The sequence below is a fragment of the Coloeus monedula genome, assembly GCF_965178545.1.
Source record: "Coloeus monedula genome assembly, chromosome: 32".
Taxonomy (NCBI): Eukaryota; Metazoa; Chordata; class Aves; order Passeriformes; family Corvidae; genus Coloeus; species Coloeus monedula.
Genome location: NC_138812.1, coordinates 1,441,561 through 1,446,738, shown reverse-complemented (window position 1 = coordinate 1,446,738; position 5,178 = coordinate 1,441,561). Strand labels below are relative to the sequence as shown.

General features: G+C 55.7%; 1 pseudogene across 1 annotated transcript; it reads right to left on the bottom strand.

Annotated features, from left to right (window-relative positions):
* Nucleotides 1-2,770: 2,770 nt before the first annotated feature.
* On the bottom strand, nucleotides 2,771-4,733 carry LOC309583694 (olfactory receptor 14J1-like; annotated as a pseudogene). Its single transcript has 2 exons — nucleotides 4,712-4,733; nucleotides 2,771-3,751 (listed from the first exon to the last, which is right to left on the bottom strand). The product of its transcript is annotated as an olfactory receptor 14J1-like (transcript).
* Between the last annotated feature and the right edge of the window lie 445 nt (nucleotides 4,734-5,178).

The window sequence follows — 5,178 nt, the reverse complement described above, 5'->3', positions numbered from 1 at the left end:
GGTTGTATGCACCCACACTGTGAACTGTTCAGTTGCACCCAGTATAAAGGGAAATGGAATCAAAGTCACGTACAGCTCTTTAATCATGGCTGGGTTAAGCGTTCCTATGAAGATTGTGAAAAGATGCCCTTAAAGCACTTCCCGTATGATATTTTGGCTTGTCAACAAAGTAATTCAAATGCTTAAATCTAAAAGATTGTAGTATCAAAAGGATTGTTATGAAGGTTGTAGTTCGTCTCTAGGTCAAAGGACTGATTGAAGTACTGAGGCCTGAACAACAGGCCCTGACTGAGGCCTGAACAACAGGCTCTGAGCCAAAGTTGACATCTACATGAACCTTCCAACCAAATGTTCTATTTCTATCTGCTCATTAACAGAGCATTATTAGCAATATGCTCTATGTTCATTGGTGAAACACGGATTTGCCTTTCTGTATTTAGAAACTGCACAGGGCCCCATCTGGCCTTGTTTGGGGGTTTAGGATCAAACTCCCTCAGTTCCTCCTTGAGCCCTGGCCAGGCTTTGGGAGAAACCAAAGAGGAGAATGAGACCAGATGTTCCCACACTAGAAGTGATGTCAGCTTGTTTGTTCAACGCTGTCAAAGCTGGGCCCTCTCACAGCGAGGTTGAAGCCTCGGTGCCCGCAAAGCTGGATGTACCTGCAGGAATTCCCAGGGTCTGGGAATGGCTCTCCAGTCCTTGGCTGTGACAGCTTCCCCCAGCTGATGTGAGGATGTGGATGATGGCAAGGTCTGAGGGTGACTGGTGCTGTCTCTTTCTTGATTACTGTACACAATCTTGAGTAGTGATGATTGGGTGCTTTGCTGGGCTTCTCCTTTTGTGATTCTTTGCAGTTTTGCATTATAATAAATTCCACTATTCCTGAACTTGGTGTCTGTGTCTTTGGTGCTGACCCTGCCCACTGGCAAAACAGACACTGAGGGCCCTGGGAGAACCAAAGGGGCCTTGCGACACCGCGGGGCCTCGTGTAACCAAGGGCGCCATAGTGACACCGTGGGGCCCAAAGGAACCAAGGGGCCAGCGTGACACTGCAAGGCCTCGTGGAACCATGGAGAGCATTGTGACACTGTGGGGACTCCTACAATCAAGGGTCCATTGTTTTCCTCTCCCTGCCCCGGCCCCAGCCCTGCAAAGAAGCCCAGTCCTGTCTGGCCCTGCAGCAGGAACTGGAGGCACTGGAGGTCCGGGACAGTGACTCTGTGTCTGGGATGCTCAGGAGATCCTCAGCTCGGGCAGCTCGTGCAGCCCCAGGGCCCCGCTGCCCAGCACAGCAGCAGAGAGTTGGCTCCGGGGCTCCTCAGGCTGCTCCTGCTGCCATCCCAGGCACAGGGCAGCCTCTTGCCAGGGCTCCTCTGCACACACACGAGCTCCTGCTCTTCTCCTGGCCCATGCCAGCTCCCCACAGGGCCTTTCCCAGGGGAACATGTCTGTGCTGGCCTGAGCAGCCATTGCTGTAGCCTCTGCCCTACTGCCCAGAGCCCCCGAGCTGGGGGTGCTGCTCTGCAGAGCATGGGGGCTGTGCTGCCCGGGGCCATGGGCTGCCTCTGCTGGGCTCTGCTGCTCAAGCTGGGAGACAGAGCTCTGCAGCTGATGGTGCTCCCTGCACTGACCCCCTCCCACACAGGCTCTGCTGTGGCCATGGAGGGTGCTCAGAGGTGCCTGCCTTGTTCCAGGGCGGGCACATGGGCTGGGGCTGCCCTGGATCCTCCTCTGCAAGTTCCCCGAGGGTCAGACGAGTCACTGCTCAGACTCCTTTCCCTGTACCTGCTGTGTCCCCCTGGGCTGCAGAGCTCTCATGGGTCACAGGAAACATTCAGCCCTTTATCTGTGGGTGAGCCCACCCTGGACAGGCCTGTGCCCAGTGAGCTCCACTCACTGCTGATCCCTGGCACACACTGTCCCTGCAGGTCCCCTGTGTTCTGCTGGCAGCTCCCAAGTCCCTCTAGAAGAACATTCCCCTGCCATCAGCCCTGGCACAAGCTGCAGAGCCCCAGGAAGGTTCATCACAGACCATTCACCATCTGGTGGGCACTGGCCACCAACAAGCAAAACCTGAAGCACACCCCAGTCTCTTGAAGGCCACACTGGGACCCTGATCTCATCCCACTGAGCCCTGGGAGAACAAGGAACACAGGCAGCCTCTTTAGAGTCTGGTCCTTGGGCCTGTTCCTGACAGTGACTGTGGAGGGAGAGCAAAGCCTTCCTGCAGTGCCTTCAGGAGATGTCCTTTGCTGATGGAACTGCTGTGGCGGAGCCCAGCTGTGTCCCAGCAGTGCCCATGGCCTGTCCCTGCCTGTGACACGCAGCAGGACTCGCACCACCCGGACAGAGCTGTTGGCCTTACACCATCACAGCGGCTCCAAAGGAGAGAGTGGAAGTAATAAGAGAGGAGCTCTGAAAAGACCAAGCTCTGCTGCTCCCTGGCTGTGCTGCTCTGCTGGGACTCTTCCCCCCCAATGCCTGCAACACTGGCCCTGCCCTCCAGCTCCAGGGATGGACTCAACCAAAGGATCTCAAACAGACACCTTGCTGATGGGTCCTTTATTTAATGTGAATACCCACAGAGCAGACTCCTTATTGACACAGTCCCTGCCAACAGTCACATTCAGCCTGTAAACAGTGAATAAGATGCATAACAAAACCTTTTGGATACAACCTTAACATATGAGAAGAAAAAAAAGCCACCAAAACCACCACCACCAAAACAACCTGAGAAGGCAGGCTGGGCCTCTAATGATTACACTTTAGCCTATGGAGCTGAAAACAGGCAGGTTTTTGCTTCTGGAAAGCATCCAGTCATCACTTTCCTCAGGGCGTCCCTGAGCTCCTGGTTCCTCAGGCTGTAGATGAGGGGCTTCAGGGCTGGAGGCGCCACCGAGTACAGAACTGGCAGTTCCAGGTCCAGGGATGGGGAGGAGATGGAGGGGGGCTTCAGGCAGGCAACAAAGCCAGTGCTGAGGAACAGGGAGACCACGGCCAGGTGAGGGAGGCACGTGGAAAAGGCTTTGTGCCATCCCTGCTCAGAGGGGATCCTCAGCACGGCCCTGAAGATCTGCACATAGGAGAAAACAATGAACACAAAAGAACCAAAAGTTAAACAGATGGAAAACACAACAAGCCCGAGCTCCCTGAGGTGGCAGTGTGAGCAGGAGAGCTTGAGGATGTGTGGGATTTCACAGAAGAACTGGCCCAGGGCATTGCCCTGGCCCAGGGGCAGGGAAAATGTATTGGCCGTGTGCATGAGAGCGTAGAGAAAGGCACTGGCCCAGGCAGCTGCTGCCATGTGGGCACAAGCTCTGCTGCCCAGGAGGGTCCCGTAGTGCAGGGCTCTGCAGATGGACACGTAGCGCTCGTAGCACTCGACAGCGAGGAGGGAAAACTCTGCTGAAATGAAAAAGAGAAAGAGAAAGAGGCTGTGCAGCACCTCCTGCCTACGAGGTGGTTCTGGTGCCCCAGAGGGAATTGTGCATGGCCTTGGGGACAGTGGTGCAGATGGAGCCCAGGTCGGTGAGGGCCAGGCTGAGCAGGAAGAAGAACATGGGGCTGTGCAGGTGCTGGCCGCAGGCTCCGGCGCTGATGATGAGGCCGCTGCCCAGGAGGGCAGCCAGGGAGATGCTCAGGAAGAGGCAGAAGTGCAGGAGCTGCAGCTGCCGCATGTCTGCCAATGCCAGCAGGAGGAAGGGGCTGATGGAGCTGCTGTTGGACACTCGCCGTGTCTGGCCATGGGGACCTGTTCATGGAGAAGTCAGTGACAGCTTAAGGGAAACGTCTCTCAGCAAAATCAAAGACATGCCCCACAAATCCTTCTCCTGTCACACACTGACACCTTATGGGGATTCAGAGTGTGGCCACAGAGAAGGGCTTTGGCTGGCGTGGGGCCTTGCGAGAGACGGGGCGGGGCGGGGCCGTGTCTGGCAGGAGGCGAGACAAAGAGCAAGAGGCGAGACAAAGAGTAGGATAGTTAATGGGAGATTGGGCGAGGAGATGGTAATCTGTAGCCCTTGGAGATGTAAAACATAGAACCTTAGCAGCTGAAGTTTGTAGCTGCTGAACTGCTGGTTTGAACAGTATATAAAGATGGGATTTGTGCAATAGAATTTGGCTTTGCATGCAGCCGGCCAAGTCCGTGTTCGATCACCGACAACACCCTTCTGTTTTTCTAGCAGATCTTCCTTCAGCTCCAGCCGCAGCCCTGGTTGGTGCTGGCTGAGTGTGACATGAGTTTCAGGGCAGTTGCTCCGGGGGTTTTTATAATTCAGCCTTGCTGTGCAGAAGTGGGAGGGGGACAGGGACCTGTCCTGGTGTTCCACTTTGAAAGCCCAGCTAACACAAGGGCACTCCCAGGGCCCAAGAACAGGAATGGCAAAAGCTGTTAAAGTGTTCTAGAGGTTTTTATAGCTCCTCTTCATCTCCCCTGCTGACTGTTTTTGGATGTCAGAAACACTCAGCATTTCTGCTGCCCTCGGGGAGAATAGAGCGAGTTCTGTGAGGCAAGGTGGTGAGTGGAGAGTGAGGGGAGGTGGTCTGTCACTCTGTCCTGTTCCAAGATCCTCTGGCCTTTCACCCTCCTCAGACAGAGGATAATCACCCTCCCATATTTCCCTTAAAAACCATCCCAGTGCTGCTGAGAGCAGATCGATCCACCACAGCCCATCAAATGTCCATCCCCTTCTCGAGCTCTCAGCCCCACACTGGTAGCCAAATACACACATGGCTCGTTTCACCAACCCAACAGCCCTTTCTCCATCATAAAACTTTTGTGTCTCACTGTGGGGCTTTCAGGTAACACCAAGATGCTACACGACCTGTTTGCGCCCTGGAGGCAAGCTCAGAGCTTAGGGGGAATCCTCAAGAAGAAAGCCAAGTGTCCTAATGATGGCATTGGATGTAGGGAGATGGAGCTCCTTCCCTGGCTGCATTGCCCACAGCCGGGCTCTGGGGCCAGCGTCACCCTGAGCCAGCTGTGCCCCCTCCCAGAGCCCCCAGGGCCGGGCAGCTGCTCCCAGCCCTGTGCTCTGCAGAGGGAACCGGGCCCGGGGCTGCAGAGCTGCCCCACGGCTCTGTTGCAGCTCTGCCTGCCCAGGAGGGGCTTCACGCCTTGGACCCCCGGCCCTGAGGGCAGAGGCTTGGCTGAGGGAGAGAGGAGGGGAGGGGGCT